Below are 15,996 nucleotides of genomic sequence, written 5' to 3'. Positions count from 1 at the left end.
TCAGCCTCGGCAAGAGGAGGCTGAGGGGGGACCTGGTGGCTACCTACAAAAACTCATCAGAGGAGATCATCAGCAAATAGGAAGAGCCCTATTCTCCCCAGCACCACCTTGGGTAATTAGGAACAATGGTAATAAGCTGATGGAGATTAGGTTTAGATTAGAGATCAGGAGGCAATACTTTACAGTTAGGGTGGCCAGAATCTGGAACCAACTTCCTAGGGAAGTGGCCCTCGCCCCTACCTTGGGCAAATTCAAAAAGAATTTAGATGATCACCTGTCTGGGATCTTGTGAACCCAGCATTCATTCCTGCCTCTGGCTAGATCATCTGATCAGGTCCCTCCCGACCCTAGCTACTAGGAAAATTAAAATTCAACCTGTAATCCTTTGCACAGTAGAACAGTGATCTTGTAATAAATTTGAAACATGTTGGATTTAAAATCAAGTATCTGAGAATGTTAGAGTATGAAAATAAGCATGTCTAGCAGACAGTAGCTGTTGGCTGTATACTACGGTTACAACTGTCTCATACTGGACTAGCTACTAATGTGGCAGTAGGTAAAGAGCACAAATTACATGCCAGATCACTCACTTTCAATAGAAAGCTTTTAAAACATGAATATTTTCACCCCAAAACATGGGGATGCTCAAGTTAACTGGTATGAAATTTTAAAATGTGTTCATCCTATCTTTGGGAAAATACTGACCATCTCATGTAGGTGTGCCCAGGTTGGTCATATTATGTGATACATTTTCTCAGATTTTATGAAATGTCATCTCTTATTAGGTGAGTCTCTTTCACATAACACATAAATGTAGTGTAGGTCAAGGATTTCTGTGGGTGCTATCTTTTATTGAATAAACTGCATGGTTGGGACAGACTTACAAAACCTTTTGGCTGCAGTGTATTCTTCTTTACAGATGAGGAAAGAGCAGGCACAGATAGTGTTAAAAACAGGGCTATGAAATTGGAGAAGACAGTCCTAGAGCCAACTAACAGACAAGAAATTTGCACGAGAAAGGAGAGCTTGATTAGTGGATGATCGAGACCAATCAAAAGGGGAAAGGACCACAACACATTGCTCATCTTCAGCCTGATGCCCAAGGGAGTTCTTGAACAGATACGACACAATCCCTTAATGGAGAATGTACAATATGACCAAACAGGGCACATCTACATAAGATGCTTAATGTGCAGTAGACTAATTCTACTGCACACTAGCATGCCATGACAAAAACGGTGCTAATGCACAGTAGAACTAGCTTACTGCACATTAAGCATCACAAAAAGACCATGCACTGTTGCTATGGATACTGTATGTTTATGTAGCATCTCATATTAGAGATACTAAATTTAATGCATAGTAACAATGATGCATTAATGCAGCTGTAGAGATGCCCACTAAGAACCAATATACTATTGTATATTGATCAGCATCAGCTTATAATTTTACCACCCGTTGGATGCTTTGTTGAGGACTTACCATCAAACACCATTTAGACACCTCCGCCTGCAAGATTCATCAGCGTTGTGTTCTAAAATCTGCTGCAGTTAAACATTAGGTGCCTAAGTCCTTTTGTGGATCTGAACCCAAATATTTTCAGTGAAGAGACTGCTTCATAGATAGATTCTGTATTAGATAATCCTTGTAAGTATTAGTACGTCAGAACCTTCTGTCCTGGTTATTTTTGATCAAAGATACCAAGTAAGACTTGCTTGTTTGTGCTATAGTTAAAATATATGGCTGCTTTGTATTGTATTGAACACGTTTCTATTCACTCTCTTGAACACAGATCTTAAAATATGGTTTTTTGACACGAATCCTAAGATTAACTAGTTCAAAATTTTTTTTTTTTGTTTGTTTTTTTGGTGAGTATTTCCTCAGGTTTACTTAAAAGTTGATGATGCCATGAATGGTCCTGATGATAAATCAATGTTCCACATGTATCTGTGTGGCAGTGCATTTGCAGTGCCTGCCACTTTAAGGGATGAATCAAGCAGCCAGCAGATGCTTGATTGTGGCAGCCATTTTAAAACACTGGCTGCCAATATAAAAACAGCAGTTTGCTGCTGGCAGTCAGGCAGAAACATTGCCCAGCTGAAAGCCTGTGTGAAACATCTAGGAGGTAAGGGCAAGAGGTTATAGGGATGGCTAGGAAGTTCTTGACCCTGGGCATGACCTAAAACTGCACTCTGCCAGGGATGGGTGGCAGGGTGGGGTTTCTGGTGGTGCGGGAGCCCCCAGGAAATGCCAGGCCAGCTAACACTTTGGTAAAAGGCAGGTTGGGGTGCCTTAACCCCTAGCCCCCACAACATGATGGATGCAAGGGGCCAGGCACAGCTACAGCCACCTGAGCCTCCACAGTGGAGGGAAACCCAGGAATCCCAAAGGAAGGGATAGATGTGTAACCCCAAAGAGGGGGGTGGTAGTGAGGGCTCATAAGAGGGTCAAACAGAACTGAGGATCAGCCTGAAGGGCACCACATGGGCCAACCCCCAGGAGGAGGAGTCAGGTGTGAGGATAAGAGGACCCCAGAATGGGGTGTTGTGCAGAGGCTCTAGAGAGGGCATAGTAGGGACCCCAGATGGGGCTGCAGAGGCTGAGGGAGCAGTTTGGGCCAGAGGCTGAGAAAGGGTAGGCTCAGCCAGAGTGTGACAGGCGAGTCCTGACCCCGGTAAGTCCTCCACTGGTAGGAGGCCAAGTGTGGGTTGAAAGTAAGACCTGTAGTTTGAGCACAATGACCTGCTGCTCCATGGAGGGGGTGGGAAATGAGAGTTCCTGTGAGACCCTGGAGCAACAGTCATGGTGTGGGGTGTGAGCATCTTGTGGATGCCATCTGTGGGGCATGGGCTACAGTTTAGGGGAGGTTCAGAGCTGTAGATAGCACCCCCTGGCTTTGGAGCACGTAACAGGTAGTCTCCCACATTTACCACCTCTTTATGGGAACAGCAAAGTTGTGGCAGGTGAGACTGAGCGGACTGCCCTGTAGGGACAGGTCGGCGGGCTGGCATGAGACCCAGTCCCAAGCATGCCCCCTTTCACATTCTGGAAGAAGCTACTAAAACAGCTGCCTAGGAAATCTTGGGAGAAATTTGTCACTGATGGGTTAAATTATAAAAAAGTCATCACCAAAGCATCAATCAGGCCAACATGGCTTTCAGTTTTTTGTTTTTCCATGAAAAAAAGAAATGCTTTCAAGAATGTTACTTACAGGAAGTAAAAATCCAAGGTATAAGTAAAGGCCAAGTTTAAGATATTTTGTGGGGGGAAATATCAATTCTTCTTGGTGAGGTCTTAAATAACTGCACTTAAGGAGTTTCCATGTCTTCCTCTGAACTGCTTTCATCTTCAGTCTTCTTTTTTACTCCTTGCATTTGGAAATGAACAGCTTTAGAAACTTGCATTGATAGATCTTTGGGTGATTGCTTAGATGGAGAACAACAGCACCTGCATGCCTTTAATACGAAATCTGCTATCAAAGACATGCATTAACATTTCAATGTGAAGATTAAACAGGTATGCTGAATCACTGACATAATAAAAACCTAGAAGACTCCTTTTAAGATGCCCAGCTCCTCATTCACAATTTTCCTGCTCAGCTTTTTGCAATTTTCCTGCTCGTGATTATTGAACAACTTTATTGAATATGCAAATTGCTACAGTAGATTTTAAATTACTGACATACACACACATATTTAGATGGTGTCCACTAGATATTAAATATTGTTACTCTTATGAAAAGATCCCAAGTCCTTAGGGAAGGGCTTACATTGTCTGATAGAGTATTCATGCTGAAAGTGCTCAAAAACATCATTCACATTATTTATCCATAGGGGTGATGATAGAAGGTCAACTGCTATTGTTTGAAGTGTTGCTCCCTGGAGGCACCACTTGAAGAAGTGATCTTCTTATACAGCAAGTGAGATGATAAAGGAAGCTGCAGAAGAGAAAGTGACAACTCAAGGAGGAAGAGAAGCAGATTTGTCTACAGTGCTTGGGGAAGGCAGTTTGAATTAGGCAGCAATAATGGACCACCCTTAAAAAGATTTTATTTTTAGATAGAAGTTTACATTAATTTGCATAGGCAATATATTTGTTCCCATAAGGTAGAAACATTTGGAGGCACTGATAATTAGTTAATTAACCAGATTTTATGAGAAGAGGTGACATTTATCTCTCTCAGTGTTATTTCGGACTATAGAACTTTGGCAGAGAGATTTCCCATTGGAAAGTACTGTTTCAAAAAAAATTGAGACTGTGACAGTAAGAAAAATATAATAAAATATACAATAATATAATGTGATATACTATACTACAACATAGTGTTGATGTTATATAAGTTTTCTCTCTTCTATGCTATTTTCAGAATTTCTCTCTTGTCCCCATTTTGAACAAAACAAAAGTGTATACAATGGAATTTTTCACAGGATAATTGTATTTGCTTACCAGTTACAATCCTGGGGTAGAATTAACCTTAGAAGCTCAGTTATTGCAAGTGCTTTTCATAAGAATGGGGCTTACCTAATTGCAAAATTTGGGTAAAAGAAGAAATTTTGTATCAGGCATATTGCCTGGAACATAGTGGCATAGAACATGGTGGGAGTGTGCAACATTCCCATGGAGGAACAAGTGTGGATCATGTATTTGAATGAGATTTCTCATAGTGCTTAAACATTCCATGAAGAAGAAACCATGCTGGACTTTGATTTCCTATTACTTTGTCTCTTTTTCATATTTAAATATTTATGTAGCAGGTAAGTCCTCATCCAGGCAACTTAGGCCACATATAGGTATCCCGTTTCTCCTGGGAGTCACCATGAATGTACAGCTGTTCAAGATTTTTCTCCCCAAAACAAAAATAACCCATGAAAAACCAGCATTAAATCACTCCCAGGAGAATTCTTCCTGGGAGAGAAATGCCTGTGCACGTTCTCTTCTGAGAGAAGCCAAAGCACAGTCTTCCAGCATCCCATGCTGATTTGCTCCCACCTCATGCCTTCCTTGGACTCCCTAGAGAGACAGTGCATCATCCCCTGGACTCTACTATTTCCTATTCAGTTAGAGCAGCAAACCCCACCCTGCACAATCTTACACTGTGCTAGGAGGACTCACAGGCTTACCCTGAGCAGCCTGGCTCAGCCAGTCTGGGTTGCCCTGTGAACTGCTGCCATCCATCTCTGGGAAGACTAAGGGAGACTTCAGAGCACGATAAGATATATGCACAGGGGCCCCTTGGTTGCACAGCATCAGCACTGCAAACTCTATGCTCTTCGGTGGCCCAGCACTTGAACATCTGTTCAGGTATCCCTGAGCAAGTGTTTCTAGCAGGAAACAAACCTAGAAGAATTCTTCCAGGTTATTTGAAAGTCTGTATACACTAGTATACAGTATCGGTTGTTTTTTTAACATGAAAAATTGCAGCAGGCTCTGTGCAGTGGTATGAGAGAGAGGAGAATTATGTTGATCCCATCCTCAACCAGGTCTATCCTCATAGTGATGACAGTTTCGATATGACTGTAGAAATTGTAGAAGATACGGAATGTGTTGAGTTCGGCACCTCAAGTGCTATCACTTTCCAAAGTAGTAGGAAAATCTGGTCCTCAGACTACTTTAGTCTCAATAGGAAATTTGTTATCGACTTCACTGAGCCCATAATTTATTACAAAAACAAAACAATTTCAGCCACTTTTTCTCCATACATCTCCCCTGCCTCTTTACAGAAATATAATTTGTCCCTCACTGCTGATGAACAGTTATTCATTTCTAGTGGTAGATTTTTTTTCTAGCATGAGAAGAAATGTTTCTGAAAGAGGGAATGGTACAAATCTTAAGCTTGCAACTAATTTTTATCTCTTCCTTTTCATGCTTTCCCAAGGCCAGATGATCCTGGTCTGAAGAAAGCAAAGAGAACAGTGGGGCAAACCCCCCTATCCTAGGAAAGTTTCCCGCCATTCCCAGGGAGACTGGAGTAGTGAGACTAACCTCCATCCCTACTTGCATTGAGACACAGGCAGGGAGCATTAGGTGGCTGCTCCTTCCCTTCCCTTCTATTCTATGGGAGGGCCAGGCACAGCTGCCCCACCCCATGAATTCTCCAGACTGGGGTGACCCTGGGCTTGGGTAAGCATGGAGCCTTTCCCCACTGCTCAACTTCTCCTGGGACTGGGAGGAAGTGAACAGCAGCTGTTCCTCATGCCCTCCACAAACTTGGGTGACCTTGGCTTTGGCAAGGTACAGGGAGCATTTCTGCTCTGTTCCCTCCTCCTGGTCCCTAGAAGGAGTTAAGTATTAGGGATGTGTACAGGCATTCATTCTCCCAGGAAAACACTCACCCAAGAGTGACCTCTATTGGATCAGAGGTGGGTTATTTTTCTTTCAGAACCACCATTTCTGTTCCAAGAAAAACTGTGAATGCCTGAACAGTTGGGGTTTTTACCAGGAGCTGTGATTCTGGTAAAATGTAACACTTGTAGATGGATACTGAATATCACAATAGAAAAATTCACCAGTAAGGTGATGACCTAGTAAACCTGTAATGTGCTTGTTGAAATGTTGCATGTTTTGCTTCCCTAGTAAGTCATCTTCCTTACGCTAAAACACTAAGAAAGACTGATTTATAATGGACTAGAATGCTGACAGTAATAAAGCTCATGCCATTTCAAACAAATCTATAATGAAATTATAATTCTTGGTATTCAGATGACAACTCATTTGTACTTTAGTCTCTCAACTATTGCACCTAGCATCTTTACAGCTACATGGAGATCTATGCAGAATTATGCAGCTAGTCAAAAGAAGAACACCACCACCTGGTAAAGAAGAACACCTGATTATTTTAAAGAGGAAAGAGAAAGAGAGAGAAAGAGAGAAATTTGAAAGTAAACTTTGTGTGACATTCTTTATCATCTTCTTCCTTGTTAAAAAAAATGTATACTTGTAATAGGAAAAAAGCAATGGTAAATAGACCTGTTTCTGGTCACACGTGCAAAAATTGAATACTTTAAAGGAAAGGGATTCTTATGCCCTGCTTCTATCAGATGTATAATGGACCACACTTAAAGGCAGCCAGCAAGTAGAATTAGATTGCTTCCAAATCACTATGAATTTTTATCCAGTGTAACACTCTGCAAAGTGTTTAACATGACAGGACATTAAGGTGTGTCCGCTATATGAAGTGAAGAGGAACATTTTCGTTTTGTTTTCTGATTAAGACATCTCTCAGAGCAGTAAACAACTAATATAATTTCTAAATAATGTACTGTTTGAAATAAAAATACATGCGCACAAAAGCTAAGATCTAATAGACAAAATTATATCATCCACAATATGCTAATGAGGGAAAGAATCAGCAGCTTTATTAATGAGTCTGAAGAAACTATGATGGTTCAGAATCATTTTGTATTCAAGGTCATAGAAAAATGCATTTGTAGCTTCTATAAATTGGATATTCTTACCAAGCTTTTCAAGTCACTGTTGTTTTACAAGATAAAATTAGGGCGATGTGTATGCAAAATGATAGCAAAATAACATAATTTCCTGTTTTCCTGTACTTTATAGGATCCAAAGATCCCAAATAATGTTGTTTAGCGAGTCACTGGTATACTTTTTGTGAATAAAATAAAAACCATGAGATTTAGTATTTTGTCCTCGAACAGGAATATAAAAATTATTAAAGAAATCCTTCCATACATACCAGTAGACAAAAAGATGACTACATTTGGAACGAAAAAAAATATGAATCTCTCTCTTATTTATTTTATATATATATATGCAAGCAAATAGATCTTACACTTTGTAATATTTAAGCACTGTTTTTCTCTTCAACATATCTTTACATTTAAATTACTTTTTTTTAAATCCTGAAAGAACAATTTTAAACTTCTTTGTACTCTCAAAAATATTATATTGAATATCAAATCATGTCTTGACAGATAAAGCTATCTCTATTAAAAATCAAGACATGTAGCACAAAAAAGTGTCTGATTGCTTTCTTGGCAATTGCATTGTTTTCTTTCTGGTTTCTGGAAATTGTCTAGAGATTGGATTCCCCCCTCCCCACGTTTAAAGAGAAGCATGCCACATAAAGTAATGTTTCTGTTTCAAATACATCATCTTTCCATACTTTGAAGGCTCATTACATAATACAAAGGCTTTTCACCTTCAGAATAAGAATACGATGTCTACTCTTTGGGCTTAAACAAGCCGAACTTTCAGTAGCAAATTGCCCACATCACAAAATAACAATATCTACTTTTTGACTCAACTGATGGAGCCATCTCATTCCTGATCTAAACAGCAAAAAGAGAGACAAGAAAATGAATGTTCATTGTCTGATGTCCGATTGTATATTTATCAGGACCGAGTAGTCAGAAGCTTACGGATAAAAAATACAATAGGAAATCTTACACTGTCTCTGTGTACATGAGATTCTGCCGATGTAATTTAAAAGGCCAGGAGCAACAAAACCTGACAGCATGTACCTTGGGTTTGGTTGAAATAGAAGGTTTAAATTACTTCCTATGTAGCCTAAATCTTCCATTTCCTTTGCGTCATTTACTTGTTGCCAAATGCAATGCATGCTGCAGAAGTCTTGGTTCCCAGAGTGTGCCATCTGCATCATTGTCTGAAGGTTTCTTGCCAGCCATTTTACCAAACTGCATAGGTAGGCAGGGGACTTCGACGAGCTCCTATAGAATGATCTTTCAGGTAAGGTGCACTGCAAAAATCTACTTCTCTAACAAATACATGTAATCAAAGATATTTCGTTCACTGCATGGCCCAGATTATGTTATATAGCCCTCTCTTTTTAAAACTCTCAGACAATTGCCAATTAATTGAATAGCACTGATTATAGTTTTAGTAAGAAATTTAATTTCTGCCCTTTTGATTAGTGGAAAGTGGTGACGATGACAGTCACAAGAGAATGGGGTTTTTTATGCAGAAGCTCAAAACAAATTACAGTCTGATTTACTCCTCATGATTGGATGGCTTCCTCTAGCTTTCCAGTAAATGCAAGTTTAAAAAACATAAACAATCTTTCATTCTCAAACAGGGAAGTTATAGGGAAGAAAGAAAACCTGCATATTCATCACTTCAGGGTTTTTTTTGTTTGTTTGTTTTTTAAAAAGCCTACTCATAATACTACTACTTAAATGATACTTTATCATCTGACAATCTGGACCTATATTTCTTTATGCACAGTTGTTTAATACAGGCATTGTCAAATTTACTTTGTTTTTTCTATATTTTGTGGTGAGGGACATAGTGAATGGCCAAGATCTCTATGTCTTCCCCAAATTACCTTAATGTAGGAGGAGCTAAACATGTATTGTGACAGCAATGAAATATTAATTTCTCACATATTAAATATTATCCCTAAGAAGTTATTTTATGGTCCTTATACATTAAAACCTTCAAATGTGATGTCTGAACTAGTAATCTGCAGTATAAATAAATATCACTGCATTCTGAATGAGTGGTTCCCCAATACAAAACAGGCCCACCTTGCTCTGCTACAGGCTAACCGTTAAAACAAGATACTACTTTTTCCAGGAAGTAGTCAAAATGTATTTAGGATGATAACTAAAAAGAGAAGCAGATACCAGCAGCAACAAGAAGAGCTTGTCCTGACTGGATATCTTGTCCTGGATGTGGTTCAAGATATGCAGTTTAACTAAGCTGCAACTTTAAGTCACTTGGGAGTAACTCATACAGGAAAGACCATCATTCCTTCCTTAATCATTTCCATCTAAGGCTGTGCAACAGGGGGCCTTCCCAGGGCTGGTTAGAAGTTAGCCTGCCCACCTGCTTCTGGGCTAACCACCTGCTTGTCTTACTTGCCACACCTTGAAGGAAAAAATGATTACCCAGGTGGGAGGCTGCTCATTTCCTGCCCCAATGCCAGGGACCATTATCTGTGGCTCTGAACCTCCCCTATACCACAGCCCATGCCTCACTGATGGCATCTAAGGTCTTAATGTCTCTGGCCCTACATTGGGCCCCATAACCTGCTAGTTTGGACCCAAACTAGATCCCTCCTAATCAGGTGGCCTACCCTACCCTCATTCTGGGGTGACTAGCTCCCTGAACTCTTCCCCTTCTCAGGTAGGCCCCGCCCTCCCCGGGACCTTTGGCCACACAGGCCCTGGCCTCACCTCTAAGGCCAGTCAGAACCCCAAGCTCCTGGCTCTGGACATCCCTTACAGTGGGCCCCTGGCCCTTTTGACTCTTCTGGTCCTGGCCCCAGCACTGACCTGTTGAGGGGGAGAGGGGGAGCTCAAGTCATGCTTCTGACAAACTAGCCCACACTCTGACATGGGTCCACCTTCTCAGGCCTACTATGGGGTTACTCACCTGGTTGTGGGGGCTAGGTTTATTAAGGTGCCCCAACACACTTTTCACCTGGGTAGCAACTGGCCTGGCATTTCCTGGGAGCTCTCACACCACCAGGAGCCCCACCAAGACACCCACCCCCCAGCAGGGAGCAGCTTTAGGTCATTCCCAGGACCAGGACCCTCCTCCATGAACATAACCCCAGCCCATAAACCTCCAAGCTGTTCCTGAGCCAGCGGAGCTGAGGCTCTCTCATAGCTGCCAGGCAGCAAACTGCTGCTACACCCTATATATATCCTGGATCTCTAAATGGCCACTCTACTCAAGCACCCTGCCACAAGCCGCCATCAGACTTTTAGTACATTCACAAGATACCAAAAAGTCATCCTAGATGATTCTGAGGAGAATGTCTAATCAAGTTATATGTAGGAGGGGTCTCCACTCAAGCAGGCAGGCTTGCGCCTACTGGCCAATGGCCATGCTTTTTTCCAATTCCTTAGTGCAGGAGTCACTACCTGTTTTCTTCTCCAGTCCAGATCTCTCTTTCAAGCAGCGAGGATAACATTTACCAATAATAGCTGTATTTTGGAATATAAGTGAACTTCCCTACCTAAGATATCACAGTTAGACAGTGATAGTTCATTTCATGCTTCGATGTTAATGGGGTTCCCTCCCCCTTGGTATTTTAGAAATCATCCTACAAATAAATATGAATTTGACATGTTTCATGGACATCTAAATAAGGGGTGATAATAACACTAATTATTTTAGTAATACATTTACATTTTCTAGAGGTCCATGAAACCATAGAGACAACTTCCTAAATTAGTTTTGTGTGGTTGATGAGATAAAAAGAAAACAAACTGCACACAAAAATACTTTAAGTTAAGATTAACAAGACTATTAAATAAGGATATGTCTAAACAATTTCTTTATAAAGCTCAAAATATTTCTGATCAATTCAAGCATTTGAAGTCCCTATCTCTTAAATTAAAAAACCCAAAAATCTTTAACTCATACTTCAAAAATCCAAATTAAAGGTATATACTTTTTCAACATAATGGAGATATTACTTTTTTTGGTGAGGCAGGTGAGTTGGCTATTCAAGATAACAAAGAACGGTAGAGTATCTGGTACACTGAGTATAATAGATAAAAGAATATTTTCACAAAAATACCAGAAGAGATACAGATAAAGTCAAAGGACAGCCACTATATTCAAAGGAAGAGTACTTTTGACAGGAATTACAAAGATTTAAAAAATAAATACAGATCTGACTGATTATTGAAATAGCCTAAAAACTTATTTTCTGTTAATCTTAAAAAGCACTATGCTACCTTTTTCAGTCTTACTATTCATACATTTGTATCTATTTTAACATACCAGGTAGTTCATTTCAATATCTGTCAGACTATTGATTTCTGGTAAAATGGTCATGCCAAGTACTTTATCCTTGTAGCATAATTAATTATGCCATGTATTTTTTTAATCCCTTACTGGAGGACTGAGTTAAAAAACAAACAAACAAACAAAAAAAGAATAAGAAGAGAAACGGGGATGGGAGAAATAAGGTAAGTGAATTACAACAGCTGGTTGAAAGTTAGCTAACAGTATTCTTCAGATATATCAAATAAGTAATTTATAGGCATATACAATTGCCATTAAGTGATTAATTACTGGCAATTATATATTCTAAGCCATATAATTAATTTAATAATGCAAGCAGTTGTTCATCAAATAATATAACCATCAATACTTCATTTTTTCACCATAGTGCAGCAGGCAACTATATCTGAAACACTGCATGGTGTGTAGGATCTGCTATGTGATTTCTTCAGAGATGGCAGCACATAGATACTAAGGGAGAGCAGGAAAACAGCTGTAACCAGAAATTCTGTGGCTGATTGGATCATCTAGTCATTCATGTATCTGGGCACACCAAGACTGCTTCTGCATTCCCTCTGTTTTCAGTATATCTATGAACACACAGTTCAATTACTTGAGCAGGACACTGGAATAGGGAGTAGAATGCTAAATCTCCTTGTTTGGCCAACCTAAATTCAGTCCTATACCTGTAACTAGGGGGGGCTTTGTAGATGCCATGCTTTTTGCCTTTTCTTGCACTGTAACTGCATGACTCTTTGCACAAGTGGGTTTTCTGGACACTTTAAAAGTCTTTCTGGTGCATTAAACTAAAACTCCTCAGACAGTTAATTTGGCTCACTGGGAATTAAAACGTCGTGTCTAAGGATTTGTTGCATGCAAACACAAAGCCATTCAGAGATGTGCAATGAGTCTCTTTGTCCACCAAATGGTGCTGCCATTTTTTTTGTAGCTCGCTCCTTCAAATTGTTTCTACTTTTTAATTGCATCTGCTTTTCTTTTCTTGTGCAGTTTGCTAGTGGGCATGGGGTGGGGGGGGAAGGCCTCAGGCTGGGGCAGCAGCACTGGACCATCCTGCTCTCCTGCAGTGCTGGCCAGGGACCAGGCTTAATTCATTTGAAAACCTAGTGCATGCAAACACTGAGGCAACACTCCAATATAAACAAGTTTAAATTTGATAAACTATTTAATTTAATGTGGATTAAAACCTGTGGTGTATACCCAGGGAGAGCTAAACCAACATTTTGGTACCTTGACGTAGCCATCCAAAGAATAGTTCTAAATTATACTACTACACTAAAAGCAAAGGAATACGAAAGGGTCAAGGTAACTATACCAGCTTCATACCACCTGAAGACTCTTTAAAACACTAAAAGAAATCCTCAGGAAGGTTTTCTAGTTTATAACACCAAAGTGGTACAAAGGGAATTCAGCTAGGGCAAGAGCCCAGCTCAAAATTTAGAGTGGATTACATGTTTAATGTACAATTATATTACATTATGTACATTTGCAGTATATATTACATGTTCAATTTGTATTCAATAAATAAAAACAAAACCTACTTAAAACCATTAGAGTTGATAGTTCCGTTTAATGAAAGCACTCCACAAAACCTAAGAATCCACACTTATTCATTCTTTCCTCTGTTCAGGTAGGCTCCTCTCACTAGCCCCTAGAGTTTTATGACAATTTGAGCATTGCTGTACTCTGTTTCAGATACCATCACCCAATGTCCACAAACAAAAACATAACAGATAACATTATAATTAATTTCTTTATTCTTTCAGTCTTTGCAACAGTGACAAATAACCCTCTTCTGAGGTCCAATGTGCAAGGCCATAACTGTGGACTACTTAGCATTTCATTAATTGAATACAGTACTCTAGGGAGCATGAGTAATTTCATATCCAATCTTTCATATCCTCTCTAGATTTTCTCTACAAATGCTTCACTTATTTGGCGTCTCATTTCATTGTTTTGTTTGGAAGAGAAACAATGGAACCCATATCTAAGGATTTGACTGGTGGCAGTTAAAATATTTGGACAGTTGATAACAAAATAGCTAACTAAAATGGATGCTTACATTATTTATGAACACTAAATGTCACCAGTCTTTTGTTCCCATCCACATAAGTCTTTTGTGATTAACTTCAGTTAGGTGTCAAGTGGCAAGTTATTTCTGTGAGAAAATGTTTCAGATTTTCCAACATCTCTCATGGTTTTTGACTTTCCCCTTGTCACTGGGAAACAAAACTGTCATAAGCAACTTAGAAAAGGAAGATCTGACCGAGTCATGATTTTCTGAGCTATGCAGGTGGCACTGGACTTTTGCTCTCCAAAACGAAGCAATGAACCTTGAGTGTCTAACACACCACTTGCATGCATATGAATGTGATGTTCCAGTCCCAAATACATGTCTCTTTTAGTCTTGCTGAATTTATCAAAGTCAACATGCAAGATTAACTAATTATTGCGATGGATGTGAAATGACAAAACACGGATCCCATAGCAGTATTAATATTTAAAATCTTTTTCCCCCCTAAATAGGACTACTGTTGGCTACAAAAGGATCAACTCACAGGATCGTAAGAAATTCTAATTTATTGGGGAGGATGTGAAGTTACCAATAAAATCATAAATGAAAGATTTGAGTTATGGATGGTACTGGTCTGGTCACCTTAGTGCATGCACACACACACACTCATTCAAACCCATGTAGTATAGTATGTAGTAGCTGCTGTAGTGACTATAAGCACTGGTGTCAGCATATCTACCTATCTGAGGCCCTGGAGTCTGCTGCTGATGGTCAATAGGCCTGTGTGAAGTGGCTAGTATTTGCTCTGGATTCAGATTCAGTGAATTCGGCAGACCATGATTCAATTCCATGATTCAAATCACTGTCCTGATTCTATTCGGCAAAGTCGGGAGACTGGCCTTCTCCCACCCCAGCACTGGCTGCCCTTCCCGCCCCAGCTCCCAGCACTTGGGGGGGTGGGGGAAATACCCTGGCTCAGTAGGTGCTGCCACTGCCCCCACATCCCCACACTGCATGGGGGGCTCTGCACGAGCCCCAAACCCCACCCCTGCTCCCCCATGCGTGCCCCACATGGGCCAACACTGCTCCTTTAAGAAAAAAAAAAAAAAAAAAACACACTTGAAGAAACCCTGGACATCCTGTGAAACAAAAGAAAGTCTCATGTTCCAAGCGGTATCAGAAATTCAGCTGAAGCCAATGGGGATGGAAATGTTATCTGGGTCCCTCTCTGGCTGATCCTGCTCAGATTATGACTTAGAATAAGCACATCAAGGCTAAGCTCAGACAATCAAAAAGCCTGAGACTGAATCGATTCAATCTTTGCACATTAGTCTAAACTGCATAGGTTGAACTGCTAAAAAGTTGAATAGACATTCACTGTTGAATCCAGAAATGCAGTCACATGCCTGCAGTGGCTCACGCCAGAACCTGGGTGGGGGGCACTAAAGCATGCCACCCTGCTTGGTTGAAGCAGCTTGGGCCAAGGCCAGCCTGTCCACCCTGCAAGGGGGAATGGGGTTGGTGGGGGAAGTGCAAAGTATCCTGGGGAACTGTGAGTTACCTTGAATCTGGAGGGGATCTGGGACAGAAGTTCAATAAACTGATTTAACTTAAATTAGCAAAGTTTAATACTACAACCATCCAGGTTTATCTTAAGCTGATTTTGACCATTTTGAAAGCAGTTTGTGTGTACTGAACTTCTGTTGTGTTACAGGTTTGAACCAGTTTCTGACCACTTACACCAATTTATGTGCAATTTCTGTCCCTAGGCAAAGGTTTAGTGATGTCATGGTGGATTACAGGGTCCTAGGAGCTGACATAATGACAACTATGTGTGCCTAGTATATTGGTGTCAGTATCAAGCAAGAATACCAAAAAAGGGAATTGGATAGAATGGTCCCATCTTTAATTCTATCCAGCAATAAGACAAATTTCTGGCACATTGTGACAAAGCACCTTTGATGCTTACCACTTTAAGGGCTGCGAATGACAGAAAAGCAGCTGGCAGGTGCAGGCCAGCCCTGATGAGGTGGTCACATGACCTGATAAGGGCCATGTGATTGGAGGACAGAGCTGAGCAGACTCCATTTTATCTCAGGCACTTGGGCTGAGCCAGCTGTCTGCTGCTGGCAACTAGAAAGACACCACCCAGCTGAGTAACTACACTTTGGAGTTAAGGGTAGAAGCTATGGGGATGGCAGGAGGCTCCTGGTCCTGGCTATGACTTAAAACTGCACCATGCTGGG

At 40.5% G+C, this 15,996-nt stretch overlaps 1 long non-coding RNA gene across 1 annotated transcript; it reads right to left on the bottom strand.

The window, feature by feature from the left end:
- Nucleotides 1–2,957: 2,957 nt before the first annotated feature.
- LOC109310801 lies at nt 2,958–14,325 on the bottom strand. The gene is made up of 3 exons (XR_002101328.1): nt 14,269–14,325; nt 11,662–11,665; nt 2,958–2,969 (listed from the first exon to the last, which is right to left on the bottom strand). It is a non-coding gene; the product is annotated as an uncharacterized LOC109310801 (long non-coding RNA).
- Between the last annotated feature and the right edge of the window lie 1,671 nt (nt 14,326–15,996).

The sequence above is a fragment of the Crocodylus porosus genome, unplaced genomic scaffold (assembly GCF_001723895.1).
Source record: "Crocodylus porosus isolate Cpor-Errol unplaced genomic scaffold, CroPor_comp1, whole genome shotgun sequence".
Taxonomy (NCBI): Eukaryota; Metazoa; Chordata; order Crocodylia; family Crocodylidae; genus Crocodylus; species Crocodylus porosus.
Note: the sequence above shows the minus strand (reverse complement) of the source record. Positions and strands in the feature narration are given on the sequence as shown.